Source organism: Heterocephalus glaber, unplaced genomic scaffold (assembly GCF_053883595.1).
Source record: "Heterocephalus glaber isolate CG9 unplaced genomic scaffold, H.glaber_assembly_v1.0 deba00001613, whole genome shotgun sequence".
In the NCBI taxonomy this organism is placed as follows: Eukaryota; Metazoa; Chordata; class Mammalia; order Rodentia; family Bathyergidae; genus Heterocephalus; species Heterocephalus glaber.
This window is the reverse complement of record NW_028258384.1, coordinates 29,528,944-29,546,720: the sequence shown is the minus strand read 5'-3', so window position 1 is coordinate 29,546,720 and position 17,777 is coordinate 29,528,944. Positions and strand designations below refer to the sequence as shown.

General features: G+C 39.3%; 1 pseudogene; it reads left to right on the top strand.

Annotated features, from left to right (window-relative positions):
* Positions 1-12,230: 12,230 nt before the first annotated feature.
* On the top strand, positions 12,231-15,710 carry LOC101700808 (zinc finger protein 639 pseudogene; annotated as a pseudogene).
* The last annotated feature ends 2,067 nt before the right edge of the window (positions 15,711-17,777 follow it).

The following is a 17,777-nucleotide window of genomic DNA, read 5'->3' as shown; positions in this document are numbered from 1 at the left end:
TGGTTTAAAGATTCACACTTAATAAATGAAACTAAAGGTTGCTTCCCTAAAATGAAGATTTTATAATCTTTACTCAGGTTACCTTTCTAAACATTAGATTACTGACAATGTGCCACAGGAAAAGTTAGATAGATTTGAGTACATAAATATTTTAATTAACTTTATAATGAAACAACATGAAGGAATTTTTTAGACATGTTGCACAAGAACAGAATAGTCATCTATAAATATATAACATATATAAAAGATGAATAGTTGATATCCTTAAAATGTAAAGTGTTTTTTACAAGTTATAGGAGACTAAAGTCCATACATACAAAAAGGCTAATTTTATTTATTTTTTATTGGTACATGTTTGCAGTACACACAGTTTACAGTCATCTTGGGGAGTGGGTACATGTACATAATACAGCTTGATTCTTTTTTTAATCCCCTTCCCTCATACCTCCTCTCCTCCTATAAATCCCCTTTCCCCATTTTCATTCCTGTTGATATTATTAATCATAGCTTATGTTTATGACATGTTTTAGGTTATTAGGTCCCTGTAAATGGCATATCTTTATTCTATTAATTTTTCCTTTCCCTTCTCTCTTCTCATCTAGATTCTCTTGGACCCCTTCACATTTGCAAGAGATCTATCCTTTTGTCTCCTATCCATTTTTTTTTTTTTTTTTTGGTACTAGGGATCGAACTCTATCCATTCTTTATTGTGCTCTTTGTACTGTACTTTGCCTTACTCAAATGAGAGATACTATGTGGTATTTAACCTTGTGTGTCTGATTTATTTCACTCAACATTGTTTTTCATGTACATCCATTTTCCTATAAATGTCTCAAATTTGCCAGGGATGTAGCTCAGTGGCACTGCATCTGCCTCACAAGCACAAGGTCCTGAGTTCAATCCCTAGTACCACAAATATCTCACATTATCCTTCTTTATAGCTGAGTAGCATTCTAATATAGATACCACATTTTCTTTATCCATTTGTTGATATATAGGCTGCTTCCAGGATTTAGCTATTATGAGTTGTGCTGCTATAAACATTGGTATGCATGTACTGTTGTAGTATGGTACCTTGATGATTGCAATCTTGATTGCTATCCTTTCTGGTGTAAGGTGGAAGCTTTTTTTTTAATTTTTAAAAATTTTTTGAGACATGGTCTTGCTGACCTTGAGCTCATTATGTAGTCCAGGTTAGCCTCGAACTTGTGGCGATCCTCCTGCCTCAGCCTCACAAGTGCTGAGACTACAGGTGTGCACCACCACTCCCTGCATAAGATGGAATCTTAGTGTTGTTTTGATTTGTATTTCTCTAATGGCTAAGGATGTTGAAGATTGTTTCATATATTTGTTGGCTATTTGGACTTCATCCTCTGAGAAGTATCTGTTCATGTCACTTGCCCATTCTTGATTGGGTCTTTTATTTTAGGTCGTCTAATTTTTTGAGTTCTTTATATATTCTTGCTATTAGTCCTCTGAGAAATAGCTTGCAAAATTTTTTTCCCATTCTGTACGTTTTCTCTTCACTGTACCAATTGATGGCTGTCAGAAGCTTTGTAATTTGATGTGATCCCATTTGTTGATTCTTGCTATTATTTCTTGTGCAATTGAGGTTCTCTTTAGGAAATCATTTCCTATACATATGACTTTAAGTGTTTTACCTATGTTATTTTATAGTAGGTTCGATGTTTCTGTTTTAATGTTTAGATCTTTGATTCACTTTGATTTTTAGTTTAGTAAATGGTGAAAGATATGGGTCAAGTTTCAATCTTCTGCAAACAGATACCAGTTTTCCCAGCACCATTTGTTGAAGAGGCTTTCTTTCCTCCAACATATGCTTTTGGCCCCTTTGTCAAAGATCAAATAGCTGAATGTGTCTGAGAATGTTTCTGTATCCTCTATTATGTTCCATTGATCCACATGTCATAAACAGGCTAATTTTAAAAAGAAATGCAAATTGCAAGTAAACAAAGTATCTTCATTTACCCTACACAGAAATACTTAAAATAAGTACTGCTATTGTCACCATCTTAGAATAGGTACTACTAAGTCATTTACTTGAACATGCTTTAAGTGTTTAGTCAATATAGTTGTCAGAGTGGTAAAACCCAGCTGAGCTCCTAGGCTGGCAGCATCATGACTATTACACCACTGTGCAATGACTAGACCCATCATGTGTCGATTATTCCTCTTCAACTTCTTGTTTGTTTGTTTGTTTGTTTGTTTTGGTACCGGGGATCAAACTCGGGACCTTGCACTTCCGAGGCAGGCGCCGGAACCACTGAGCTAAATCCCCCCCCCTTGCTCTTCAATTTCTGCTCAGTTTTGGTTAATGGATAGACAGGGGAGTGACAGGAGAAGGGACCCATGTAAAGAAGAAAAGGGTTTTGTTTATAGTTTCATGTGTCTTATCGTTACGTAAATATCAGCTGTCTGTAACTGGTTGATCAAATGCGTGTTTAATGAAGAAAAGTACTTCTTGGACTTTGAGTCATAGTGAATGCCATGTTAGTAGGTTAATTCCTGGTGTCAGATGGCTTAAAGTGATTCAAGTTCTTTATTGGTGATTGATAAATGACCCTGTGGGCAGCTTTGGAAATCTCTCACCCTTGTGTCCTCGGTGGGATCTAAGGCCTGGCCAACTAAATGACTTCTTAAAAAAGGACTCCTAGCCCTTTCAAGGGAGTTGTGAAATAGCTTATGGTATTCATAAAACACACTAAAATAAGGATCTGTTATTGGAACTTTGAACAGAAAGTTTACCAAACAAAAATGAAACTCAGTTTATATGCTTTAGTATATAAGAAATATCCCATTTTCAAATTACCTTAAAATAACATAAACATGAGCCATATCCAACCCTGATACGGAAATCAACTTCAGTTGTTATCAGGGATGTCCCATCTCCATTAGTTGTACAAACATTCTATGGATTTAACCTAGTACCAAAGGGTAAGGTGGTCCCTGCTGTCATCAGACACTGGTTAGAAATAATATGCTTATTTTTGGAACTGGCAAGATATCTTTAGATCCTGTATTCTTCTTGCTTCCATCCAACTCTGGGTAGGTGAATCTTTGGCAAGAGCAGGTGGTTAACTTCCCAGGCCTACCACAGAGTCTTCCTTGTATCCTGACATGGAGAAATGCTCATATCTCAGCTACTGAAAAGACCTACAGATCCTGACCTCTCTTCTCTTGATACCTTCCAGTGTCCTCCATTCCCATCCAGGGACATCTGGCTTGATTTTACCAATAAATATAATCCTTGTCAATTTTTAAGCAAATCCATTGGTTTCACTCAGCTTCTACTTCCAGGTCTGCCACTAACCTCCCTTTCCTTGATCTCTGCTGGAAATAGGAAGAGAAATAATGGCTGATAATTTAGTATTTTCCAGTTAAGATCATAGAGTATTTCTTATTTTGACTGATTTCTTGTTTGTTTGTTTTTGTGGTACTGGGGATTGGACCCAGGGCCTTTACACTGAGCCCTTCAGCCTTTTTTTCCCCCTGAAACAGGGCCTCACTAAGGCACTGAATTGCCCAGACTGGGCTTGAAATTACAGTCTTCCTACCTTATCCTCCCAGGGTGCTGAAATTGCAGGCTTGCACCATCATGCATGCCAGACTAATACTGTTTTATTCTTTTTAAAAGTCCTAAGAATATTCAAGAAAGACCTAAAATACTTTATTAGGCCTTAGACCTATGATTTTTTTAAAAGAGGGCAATTGTAAGTAAGGATATCCAAATTCTTAGCTAAATCTCTATTGATTTAGCAAGTTTCTTGTATTAAAACTATACAGATAACATAGGTTCATGTAGCTTAATGACTTCTCTTCTAAAAGAGTTGTTTTAAGAGTCTATTTACTCCTGGGCTGGAGGCTGGAGATTTAGCTCAGTGGTTCCTGTGCCTGCCTGGCAAGTGCAGGGTCCCGAGTTCGATCCCTGGTACCAAAAAAAAAAAAAAAAAAAGCCTGTTTACTCCCATGACATTTAATACCAGCTAATATGATGAGTCCATGATAAATGGCTATTGTAATTGTGTAGGGTGGTGTTTGTTTGTTTGGGGCAGTGCTGTGGATTGAACCCAGGGCCTTAGCACTGAGCTACATACCCAGTCTTTTTTATCTTTTATTTTTGAGACAGGGTCTCATTGAGTTGCTAAGTTGCCCAGAATGGGCTCAAACTTTTGATCCTCCTGCCTCAGCTTTCCAGCTTACAATTGTTATTTACTATTGTCATCAATATCAACAATGTAAATATCCCCGTTTTCCATTCAGAAGAATGAATTTGGATTGGTACAAAATCATGTGAAATAACTCACATGATAACAGTAAAATACCTGAAAAAGAAGGTAGCCACTAAATATAAGGCTTTCTTGCCTAAGGCAAATTTCTGGCATAGAGTAAATGTTCACGTATGACAGTTCTCTTCTTTCTCCCTTCTCAAAAGGGAAGGGTGAAGAATATATTCCTAAGAACTATATTTCTCAACCTGAGGTCTGTAGACTCTTAAGAGTCTTTAAGGAAACCATTAAGAATTGAAGTGGTTCATACCTGTAATCCCAGCATTCTGTGAGGCTGAGGATGGAAGATTGAGGAAGGAAGATTGTAAGTTTGAGCCCAGCCTGGGCAACTTAACAACTCAGTAAGACCCCGTCTCAAAATAATAAAATAAAAAAGGCTGGGCATTTAGTTTAGTGCAAAGGTCCTGGCTTCAATCCCCATTATTAGAAAAAAAAAATTGGACAGTTCTCTTCATTTTTTTTCTTTTTGATTCATTATGGAGGTAACACTTAGGTGAATGTTTTCTAGAATCAAAACAATATATTTTAAAGTGCATAATTTACTGAACTAAAATAATGATAATGATTAATAGTTTATCTTATACAAATGTCAATTATCATAAGTTATATATTTTTTCTAAAATGTTAAAATCTGTACAAGGAAGAGGAGAGAAGTGGAAGATATCTTAGATTTTGTTTGAAAAATGTAAAGGGCCAAATGCAGTGACGCCTACCTACAATCCCAGCTACTCACAAGGCTGAGGAAGGAGGATCAGAAGTTAAAGACCAGTGTGAGCAAATTAGACAGACCCTAAAACTCAAAATTAAAAAGGGTTGGAGATGTAGCTCAGTGATAAAATGCTTGTCTGGCATACACAAGGGTTTCTAGTACTGCAAATAAATAAATTTTAAAATATAATAAAAAATAAAAGAATAGCAATTTGGAAAAAACTTATGATAAACACTAAAAGATTAAAATAGTATGTGTAAATTCCAAACAATAATTCATTACTCCAACAGTAAGGAAAGGAGGGGAGGGGAAAGTGTAAAGAAAATGAATGGTAAATGAAAAACACAAAGTAAGAAAGTGAAAGTGGGGCCGGGGATTTAGCTCAGTGGTTTCGCCACCTGCTGCCTGCTGCGCAAGCGCAAGGACCCGAGTTCAATCCCCGATACGGAAAAAAAAGAAAGTGAAAGTAGAAATACAAATAGAATGTTAATATATGTAAATTCACATTTTAAAATAAAGCCTCAGATTGTTTTTTTTTAAAACTGGTGCAGATTCTCAGAGATGCACTTAAAAATATCCAGAAAAGTTTGAAATAAAACAGATGAAAAGGAGCTGAGGTAGAGGAAAGGAACAGTGGGACAGGGGCTGTCTCGCATGCTGAAGATTCTGGGATCCATCTCCAGCATTCACCACCACCACCACCACCAAAAATAAAAATAAAAATAAAAGATAGAAGAACATATACCAGGCAAATACAAAGCAAAAGAAAACTAGTATAGCAGAATTCATAGAATTGTTGCAGGAATTAAAAAAGAGTGAACCAATCTAAAACACCGATCACAGCATCTGGGCCTTAGTGGATACTCAAGAAAATGTTAGTTATTTCCCTACTGTGCCTTTCTTTCCTGGAAAGTCATGTCTTTGATATACTCTACCTTATATCTGTTCAGGCCCTCCTAGTAGATGTCAAGACAAAATTCAACATGCACAACAGGTTTGTTGGAGAAGCACCTATAAAATGTAAAGAGGGAGAGACAAGAAAAATTAAAGAGAGTCTAGACTGTGATGCCCATCACACACTTGTGTAAGGAGAGGGAAGGAAGAGGAATTAAGCACGAAGAAACTCAGACTACAGTGCATCAGTGAGAACCTAGGCCATACCAATGAGGATATAAGCAAAGAGCTCCCCATCAAGAAGTAAGGCCTCAGGGCTGGGGATGTAGCTCAGTGGCACCATGCCTGCCTTACAAGCGCAGGGTCCTGATTTCAATCCCCGGTACCAAAAATGATAAAGAAAGAAAGAAGTAAAGGCCTGAATCTAGTGGCCCATCTCTGCTCAGACATGTTGAGGGAGCTGTCTGGGCAATGTGTGGCCTCTATGAATCACCCATGTAAGGGTAGATCAAGTGACTATTTCTTTGCAGTTATCCACATATTTAATGCTGACTGGCCTGAACATGTTGCTAGGACCTAAGCATGGTCCCTTCTACATTGTCTTACCGTAGGTGCTCCCATTATTATGTACTATCTCCTAAGATCAGGGAAATCATTGTTATCATATGGCTTTCTCTTTAATGATCCTGGATCTAGGATCCTGGACCTTCAATGTGTTTAGTTCTGAAGTTGGCAGGCAAGTCATTGCTTGGACATGTGACTTGAATAGCCTTCTATGTGAACAAGTTGGTGGCGAAGAGTCCAGAGAACAAGCTCTGGATGCTGTTGACCCTTCATCATTAATGCCTTAAAAAGCAGCTCTTAGCTTGACTCTCCTATTTCCCAAGTCATAAACAAGGCCAGCAGTACATATGACTATGTGAATGTTCAGATAGGAAGTTACATCCCTTTCTTCCTGAGTAGTAGAACCACATGTCTTTGCAAGCTCCTTTCACCTGGGGTCTTCTGTACTTCTGAACCAGAGCTGACTCAGACATCAGTTGCCCTGCACCAGCTAAGTTATCACAGAACCAACAAAACAGGCCAGGGTACATCCCAGGCCCTTCTAGGAGTCTGAGAAAGGTGGGTGGGAGAGGGGTGGATGAGGTCTTTTCTGCTGGCTAACCTCACTTTTGCCTCAGTAGTTTTGGAGGCTATACTGCACTGGACCCTGAGGGAAGGTCAGCCCCTTCTGCTTTAACCCCAAGTTACCTGATCTGATCCAGTTCAGGCACCTGCATGCTCAAAGACTATCCCAACCCGTGTTTCCAGTTAAGAAATTTTGGCGCTTTACTTTCTCCCCTACAAAAATGACCCCCAGAGGAGAAATAGTAAAGAAGGCAAAGTCAACATGCTGACTTGCAATGGGGCAGCCATCCTCTTCTAGGTAAGTCAGTCCAAGACAGCCCAGCTATCAGCCCTGAAGGGCCTGGTGCCCACTGCAGGTTGGAGCAAAGAAACCAAAGGCAGACCCATCCTGGAAAGGAGTGTGGCTTGGGTGATCCCACAGTATCCTGCCTGAGAGTTCCCTCTAACTACTTGCAAAATAAATAAATAAATAAATAAAATCTAGATTTGTTCTGTTTTGTAAAAGTGAAACAGTGAGCCTCTGAACCTGATCTCACTTCAACTGGAATTCCAGCTCCAGAAACATCCTTCAAGCTGCCACAACCATGAAAAGTGGTCTGAAGGCATGAAGAGCTCCCAGAATATCACAGAGAAAACAAAAAGGAAAAGACACGATTCATTTTTGCTTTGCTGCATTGAAACTTTATTTTTTATTACACTTGTCACTTTTTCTTCAGGATTTTTAATTTCTGTTTTGTTATAGCATTTTAGAAAACCATTCCCCCTTGAATTCTTATGAATATTTTCTTATAGGTTTTTCTTTTTCTCGCTTTATAGTTTACAGACTCTGCACAGAAAGCTATTTTTCCTAGTCCCTTCCCACCCTAGCCCTTGCTGTTAAGTGAAGCCACTTGATTAGTTTTAGTTAATCTGCTGTGAACAGCAGGAACATATTATTTCTAGACTATTGTATAATGGGTGAAATATTTTCATAACTCCCAGGCCCAGTGATCAGCAATGTTCCATGCTGTGGTGGCTGTTAATCTGGATCCCTAAGAGACCTTGAAAATAGAGCCCTATTCACCCGTGATCTTCACTAACACATGTTAGACATTTATTGTGAGCTAACAGTAATCTTTTTCTATGCTAAACCACTGGTTTTCTTCCCAAATGGAATGGGGAGGTGAGGCAAGATTTTAGGGTATCCAGTCTTGGAAATGATATGCTACAGTGTCCCTCTGTCTGAGCTCTGGCAGCTACAGGCACCAGCCACTCCCATAGCCATCCTACAGGGATGCATGGTGCTCACCTCTTTCTCCTCTTTCACTCAGCATGCCTACATTCTCCTGCAATAGGAAGCTGGTACCTACATAAGGTTTCACTCATTTCCTCAGCAGACTTCTTTTTTCACCATTTTCTGAATCAAAATGGACAGAAGGAATGGCTGTGGTGTGGGAACTGTAATACAAGCCCTGCTGCAGTGTCTGTTTGCCTACTCTTTTTCATTTTAGGGACTTGGAGGTAGTTCCCATCCTAGCTCCAACTTTTACATATACAGGGCATTTTCCTCCTCCTCTAGACCTGGGCTGGAAGCCAGCCTACTTTCAATGCAGTAGGGAGCTGGTACTCAAACCTTACCACCATCCCTTTCTCAGATCCCTCCCCTAAGTCCTCCACTACCCGCTAATGGATAGGAGTAGGGGCAAGAAAGGCATGCACTTACAATATAATCTTGATCTGCTTCATCCTCACCTTTGCCTAACTTTAGGGCATCTTCTGCTCATTCAAACCTTGTCAGATCCAGAGTAAGCAGTCTTCTCCTCCTTTTCTGCCTAGTGCCCCTAAGCGTGCCTGCCCGCCTGCCTCCAAGGCAATAGAGAGAATGGCCCTCAGGTGGGAAAGAAGACTTGGACTACATAGTGACTTAAATTCATGTTGCCATTTGTCCGGTAAAATCTGTTAACAGCTCAGGCCCCCAGTTAACCCAATAGTATTTCAATAGGAGCTGGCTCACCCCTCCCCACTTAATCCTTTCTGTCTGACGCAGACTCTAGAAGTATATCATCTTCCTGAAATTTCTGTTTGCCTTTCCCAGATTATCAGGGAAGATAGACCTCTTGGAGTTAATAAACCGTGTCTCCTTTATTTCTCTCCTACTACCTAAACTCCCTACCTCCCCTGCCCCAGACTTTTAAATTGTACTTTTTCCCTTGTAGTTGGTCCAGAGGCTGAAATGATCTGGGAATGAGAGTGAAATATTTTTACTAGTTCTTTTCAATGTTTGTCTGTTCTGTTCATTATGGTTGTTATTATTGTTTTTACTGTTGTTACTATCAGCCTACATTCTGTTTTTCATTAGAAAATAGAAAAAAACCTATCAATTTTCATTTGGGAAGCAAGTAGATAAAAGTGTGCATGTGGGTAAACGACTCAGCCACCTGTTTTTACCACTTGGTGATAACACAAATATAGATCCAGTACTATTTTGCAATGTACAGAGCAGCTGGAATATCCTCTTATGTGTGTGTATGAGGCTTTTCCATGAAGTCAGCCACTATGGCCACATAATCCCACAGTACAAAGGACACCTTGGATTTTCAGACTCTAAAAGCTCGTCTCAATGTTCTGGCCTTCAAAAATTTTACTAATGCAACCTCTGCAATTGCTGTATTTTACAGTTCTCTACCATATCCACAACCATATTACTCCTTGCAGTTGCAGCCATAAAGCTCCTGTTCCTTATCATCTCAGGGACAGATCCAGATTGAGAGGCTCTAAATTTTACAATTTGAGGAAGCTTCTTTTAAGAAAAAGGATATTAAAAAGATAGTGGCAATGCAGCCAGCTGAGTATAAGGGAATATTTATTCATAATGAGAAATCATAAATTACAGATTTTGAATAGCTGCCAGATTAAAAAGATCCCAATTCCCAGAAAAATGAAATTTTCTTAACTACCAGGCACACCTCTACAATGATTGGTTTCTCCTACAATTTTTGGCTACAAATGCTTTGAGCTTCTCTTCATAAGACATTTTTGTAGCATGTTCCCTGGAAGAAATTTAAAGATAATTCAGTCTTTGGCATGATTAATCAAATTTTTATTGTTGACTTTTAAAAGTTTCAGCTTTATAGCTTATTATTAGTTGGGCCGGGGATTTAGCTCAGTGGTTCCAGCGCCTGCCTCACAAGCGCAAGGTCCCAAGTTCGATCCCCGGTACCAAAAAAAAAAAAAAAAAAAAAAGAAAGAACAGCTTATTATTAGTGATGTGTAAACTTTTAGTATTGTCAAATTTGAGGAAACTACTATTAACTATTAATCTCTGTCAACAAGTTTTTTTCTTATGAGTTTAAGATTTCAAAGGATTTCAAGTTTTCTTGTGTAGATAAATCCTAAATATTTATTTTCTTTAATGCAGTACTGGGAAGTAAACCCAGACCCTTCATAGTAAGATACATTCCCAGCACTTTTTTTTAAAATTTTGAGACAAGGTTTCACTAAGTCACTAAATTGCCCAAGCTGGGCTTGAACTTGTGATCTTCCTGCCTCAGCCTCCCAGGAGTGCTGGGATTACAGATTACAGAAGCTGGCCCTGGAAACCATGTCTGTGGACTCCCAGCTATTTGTTTTAGACTTTGTGACTATCCCTTATAATTCAGGAGGGCCTTGTTCCCCTCATCTCACCTTCTAGAGTATTTCAAAATATGGTACATAGATGCTGTCCTGCTGAAAGCTGCTCATGGTCAGTGGGTTCGAACCACATTTTCACACACCAATATAGGTACTACAGACCTTTTCAGGAAGCAGAAGCTGAAGGTATCAGGAGGCAGGGCGGGCAGTCATGCAGAAAGGGGGAAGGCAGTCAGCTCTGGACACCTGCTGCCATGGCAACAGTCTCTAGGACTATATCCTTTTATGGGAGATCTGAGGAAGCTCTGAGTGGGCTTCTAGTGCAAGGACTCCTGGGCCTGATGGGGCTGCACTTCTGTGGCAGGAACAGAGCCCTTCCTCCCCGAGTCCCCTCATTTTCCCTTGGCAGGGCCTGTCTGTTGGAGTTGAGGAGCTCTGTCTCCCCTACCCAGCCTGACCCCTGCTGCTACCCCCTCTGCATTCTTTCCTAGTGGCCCTAATGACAGAACTTGCTCTCAGAGTTGAAGCTGTTGATTGCACCAGGTCTTGTCCAGTCTGTGAGGGCAGCCTGTGTCTCCTGCCGTCTCCCTGCCCCAGTGTGAGTCTCCAAGTAAAAAAACCAATGACTGATGCCTTCTCTGTTCTGATTCTTGCCTCATCCTAAATGAGGCCTACACACACACACACACACACACACACACACACACACACACACACACACACACACCTCTCTTGTAGGTACCCAGGGAAACAAAGATGAGGCTCTGAGGGAAAGTCGGGTAGCAACTGAGACTGACAGAAACTCAGGGAAAAGGATGGCAGGTCCAGGCCTGGGCCGAAGAAAGGAGACTGTAGCAGGTTAGGGGCTGGGGCAGAATTCATGCTGTCACTCACACATTGGGGCCATAGAGACAAGGGAGCCCCCTAAGTCTCTCTTTGCCTCTGTTTATTTCTTTTTTTGCTTCCTAAAAGTAGGTAAGGCTATAATAAAACTGTGAATGGGTCCTATCTAGCTTTAGGATGCTGTGATTCCTCTTGCCCACCATGCCGAGGATGGGTTTCTCTTAGGAATAAAGCTGTCTGACATATTGGCTTGTCCTTCACAAACTTGTTTTTTTACAAACTCTTTTTAAATTATAAAGAAAAACCACTTCTAGTTCTTGTACTCCGAGCACATTACTGGGAGACTGAGGTGGGAGGATCACAAGTTTGAGCCTAGCCTGGGTATCTTAGTGATTCAGCAAAACTTTTTCTCAAAATAAAATATATAAACAGAAAACAAGGCTGGGAATATAGCTCAATGCCAAGGTCCTCTGTTCAACTGCCAGCACCTAGATAAATAAATACATGCCACGGGAAGCCCTCAGGGCGGCCCGGCCGGGGCGGCTGCGCCGCCTGGACTCCGCCGCGCCCGGGAGGGACCCCCCATCGCCCCTCGCCCCGAAGAGGCCTGCGACGGCGCGGAGGTGCCAGCAGGGGGCGCGGGCCTCCCCCGGGCTGGAGGCCGGTGGTCTACCCAGGCTGGTGCGCGGAGGCCGCCATCCCCCCCCCCCCCCCCCCGCCAGGCCCCCGTGTCACCTCGTCACCTCCCGCCCTCGTGGCGGCCCGGGCGCGCGGCGCAGGCGCGAACGCGGCGGTGATTACCTTCCGTTCTTTCCAGTTGGTGATTAAGAACTGGAAATAAGGGGCAGCTTGCTAGTGGCAGTGCTTAGCAGTGAAGATTTGCTCATGTGTAGTTATCCAGTGCCCAGGAATCAGAAGACATGTATTGTAGTCCCTGGTTCTGCCACTTCTTGGTTGACTTGACCTGTCCTGAGTCTGTGTCCTCATCAGTAAAAATGAGGCATTTTTTACCGTCTGTGGAAGCTTCCCCATAGTTCATTTTTTCTCACTGCAATATTAATTATATCAAATTGAAAAGATATGAATGAATATCCTAAAAAAGAGAAAGACTTTACACCCTTCTCGTTATTCAGATTCCTCTGGAATAAGCAGAATTGCAGATGGATTCAGTGGCATTTTTTCTGATCATTGTTACAGTGTCTGTTCTATGAGACAGCCAGACTTAAAATATTTTGACAGTAAAGATGATTCGGATACTGAAATATCAAATGACCTACCAAAACTTGCAGAAGGAATCAAGGCCAGAAACAGAAATCATAACTATCCGGTTCCCAGTCCTGTACTTAGAATTCTAGACCACACTTCCTTTTCTTCAGAAAATTCTGCTGATGTTGAAATTTGTGATGAAGAGTGTGACTCACCTGAATCAGTCAACCAGCAAACTCACGAGGAGAATCCTATAGAAGTCCACACTGCCGAAGATGTTCCAATTGCTGTGGAGGTACATGCAATTTCGGAGGATTATGATATAGAGACAGAAAACAATTACTCAGAAAGCCTCCAAGACCAAACTGATGAAGAGCCACCCACTAAACTTTGTAAGATTCTTGACAAAAGCCAAGCTTTGAATGTAACTGCCCAGCAGAAATGGCCTTTACTGAGAGCTAATAGCAGTGGCTTCTATAAATGTGAACTTTGTATTCAACAGTAAATATTTTTCTGATTTAAAGCAGCATATGATCCTAAAGCATAAACGTACTGATTCAAATGTGTGCCGAGTATGCAAGGAAAGTTTCTCTACCAACATGCTTCTGATTGAACATGCCAAACTACATGAAGAGGATCCCTACATTTGTAAATACTGTGACTATAAGACAGTCATTTTTGAGAACCTCAGCCAGCACATTGCAGACACCCACTTTAGTGATCACCTCTACTGGTGTGAGCAGTGTGATGTGCAGTTTTCCTCAAGCAGTGAGCTCTACCTACATTTCCAGGAGCACAGCTGTGATGAACAGTACTTGTGTCAATTCTGTGAACACGAAACCAATGATCCAGAAGACTTGCACAGCCATGTGGTAAATGAGCATGCATGTAAATTAATAGAATTAAGTGATAAGTATAACAATGGACAACATGGACAGTACAGCCTCTTAAGCAAAATTACTTTTGACAAATGTAAGAACTTCTTCATATGTCAAGTATGTGGTTTTCGGAGCAGACTTCATACAAATGTTAACAGGCATGTTACTATTGAACATACTAAAATATTTCCTCATGTTTGTGATGACTGTGGGAAAGGCTTTTCAAGCATGCTAGAATACTGCAAGCATTTAAATTCACATTTATCTGAAGGGATTTATTTATGTCAGTATTGTGAATATTCAACAGGACAAATTGAAGATCTTAAAATTCACTTGGATTTCAAGCATTCGGCTGACTTACCTCATAAATGTAGTGACTGTTTGATGAGGTTTGGAAATGGAAGGGAATTAATAAGCCACCTGCCAGTCCATGAGACAACTTGATTATTTTCTTTGTTTTTACTGACATTATGTAAAATAATAAATTCAACTTTCTGGAAAAATAAAAATAAATAAAGAAATAAATAAATACATGCCATACCTAAATCATTAAGGTATTAAATGTTAGAATTAGCTGTTCCAGTGAAAAGAAACAAGAGAAATATCAATCATGAGACCTCCTAGTCAGTAATCTTTAGCTATACAGAACCCAGAAGACCTGCTGACCTTTAGCTAACATCAGAATATGTGCCAAATAAATGGACCACTGTAGGATTAATAACTACTCCGTTGCCCACCCATCTGTGGCAAAAATATGTATATACCCCCTTAAATTTCCTTTATGTGTTCTTCATTCATGGTTGTTAGCTAAGAGTGTCCTTCAGGTGATAGTCTGGCCATGTTCTCATCAGCTAGCTTATCACAATAATGTTCTCTACCACTGTCTTTTCTCTTGGCTTCTGTTGTACCAGGTGCAGACCAAACCTTTTGTGTGGTAATGGGATCACCATTTGTCCTGCATGGGGGGTATGGGGACCTCCTCTGAACTATGGCTACTGCCACCTTTTCGTGAAATCAATCCAGACAAGCCCAGACCATAAGACATACCCTATGCTGGCTTTTTCTGCTGGGCTCCAACACATCCATAGCTACTATTCACCTTGGGGACTCTGTAAAAGACCTATGGGACCTACAGCCCCAGTCTGAGGTGTGGGTGATATACATTGGAATAGAGGTGGCAGAATCTTGGCTATTTGGTTCGATAAGCTTATATTTAATGAGTGCTTGTTCTTACCCTCTGTCCTGTAAATGCTGATAAAAAAAGATACAAGTGTCCTTGAAGAGTTCATTGGCTTATAGAGACAGAAGATAGATGCCTAAAAATAATTCTAACACATAATAATAATAAAAAGTCTAAGTCATTTGGTACTTTAAAAGCACCCAACAAGAGACCTAGCTCAGCATGCTTTGGCCTCTCTCAGGAATGTCCTCTAGGAGTGATACTTCACTTTGTTGATTGACGTTTTTTTTTTTACTACTGGGGTTGGAAACTAGGAGTATTCTTTCACTGAGCTACATCCCCAGCCCCCTTTTTTTTGTTGTTATTTTGAGACAGAGTCTCACTAGGTTGCCTAAGCTGGCCTTAAATTTGCGATCCTTCTGCCTCAGCCTCACAAGTCGCTGAGATTACAGCTTTTTACCACCATGCCCAGCTTCAGTTGAATTTTAATGATTGAATAGGATTTTGCTGAACTGAGAAGGGAAGGGCAATCTAAACAGAAGCAGCAGCATGAACAAAAACATGGAGGGTTGGTCTCAAAGGCCTGACTGCACTAGACTAACCAAAGTCTAAGAATCCAATGACAAATATCTGTTACAGAGTCCAGTTTGGCAGTGAACACTAAATGCACCTTATAACTCAACAGTTCCAGTTCTGGTCAGCTGTCCTAGAGAAATTCACATATGTACAAGGAGGTGTGCACAAAAAAACCCCACTAAGGCATATTTGTAATAGCAAAGCACTAGAAACCTCTATCTTAAGGGAATGTCTATCTTAAATATGCTTAGAGTATTCAATATGTGCATCAATTGTATATGAACTAGATTTATAGGTAAAAACATGGATAGATTTCCAAGACATACTGTTAAGTGAAAAAAAAATTTTATTGAGTGAAATGCAGGATATGCTGCCATTTATGTAATATCATTTAGATCCTATATTTATATGTATATATATGAATGTTATATAGTAGTATAATGTATGTGCATATATTTATATACACAAAAATTATTTATATACACAAATATACTATATTTATGTAATATATTAATATCATATATTTTTGTTATATTAAATGCATATATAATATTAATATTATATACATTATTTATATACACACCAAAAATTGTATTGGTTCTCATGTGACTTAACTTCTCCAAACACTTTGTTCATTTTTCATTGAGTGAATAGAACTTTTTTTGTGTGTTTTTATTTAGGGTTTTTTTGTGACAGGGTCTCGCTATGTACTTCAGGCTACCCTTGAACTCACTATGTGTAGCCCAGGCTGACCTTGAGCTGGTGGTGACCCTCCTGCCTCAGCTTCCTGAGTGCTGGGATTACATGCATGTGCCACCATGCCCATTGACCTTTTCATTTTTAAAAGATGATATCTAAATCTGTAATGTATGTTTTCAATGTTACATTCTAGTTTTTTATATATTATTTAATATTATTTGTGATCTTTTGTACTTGAAAGATTTTAAAAGAGATGGGGAGGGAGAGTTGGGGAAAGGTTAGTAAAAAGGTTGAGTAAATGATCAACTGATACTGTTAGAGTTAGGAGAAACAGATTCTGGTGTTCTATTGCACAGTAGGTGACAATAGATAATGACAATGTACTGAATATGTCAAAACAAGGTAGAAGAAAGTATTTTGATGTTTCACAACAAGCAAATGATAATTATTTGAGAAGAGATATATTTATCCTGATTTGAATATTGCTCCTCCATTAATACATACAATTATTTTTACAGTGCTGGGAACTAAACCCAGGGCCCTACCCACTGTACAACTTTTACATGTCAAGTAAAAATGCAAATCAAGATTAAATACAAGTTTTATTAACTTTTAATGGGCAAACATACTTCTAGAGAAAAAACTCAAACTTTATAAGAGTAGGGCATGAGAGAACAGAATATTCACAACTTTTCTGACATCTAGAAGATGAATGGAATTAGAAGTGACAATAAGAAACAAAGTAAAATTTTAGGAGAAAACAAGGCCTAATGGGTAAAAAGTCTTACTTATGGATTTAATTTGAATTCAGATCCAGAATCCTTCATTTAATGGCTGTGTGACCCCGGGTAAGTCATCTAAACTTTCTGGACCTCAGTTTTCTCATCTATAATAAGTACTTAATTTTCTCAAAGAGGTGTAAGGATTAAGAGATTTTAATTATAAAGTGCTGACCCAAAGTAGGTGGTTGATTACTTTGAATTTATTTGCTCCACTACAAACAAAGTCAGTATACTTTCCTCTACTTTATGCTTTTGGGAGACTTTTCCATTTCATGGCCTTCAAATATAGATCTCTGAGATCAAAGAAAACACTTTTATTTTCATCGTGACATCAAGGGTTATGGTTTGTGGAGTACCCATACAGATGACTTTTATAGCACATATGTAAATAAAAATAAAGAAATAGGCCCGGGGATTTAGCTCAATGGTTCTGCCGCCTGCTTCACAAGCTCAAGGTCCTGAGTTGGATCCCCGGTACTAAAAAAAAAAAAAAAAAAAAGCAATAAAATGCATGCTTTCAAGATTCAACTACAAATATATAAATGAATACATAAAAGCATTTTAATATTAAATATATAAAGTAATATGGATATATGTATACTATATAACAAAATTGATAGAGTACATAAAAGGAGATGTATACACACAATATACGTAGAGGCACCTCAGTATCAACAATGATTTTCATTAGGTAGAGGAAAAATAGGTGATTTATATCTTTTGATACTTCTCTGTATTTTTTAGTAGAAACATATACCTTTTTCATTAAGAGAAAAATTAAAAATATCATACAACCATTCAATGTTAAACACACTCACATGCACATACATGCATGTACACATTTATCTTGACTTGGGATAAGGAAAAAAACACCTAACCCTATGTTGCTTTTTTGTGGCACTTTAACCATCCTCCAGGAAGAGCTTGACCCATGTGACCTGTGTTGGTCTGACATGAGTCAGAGTGCAA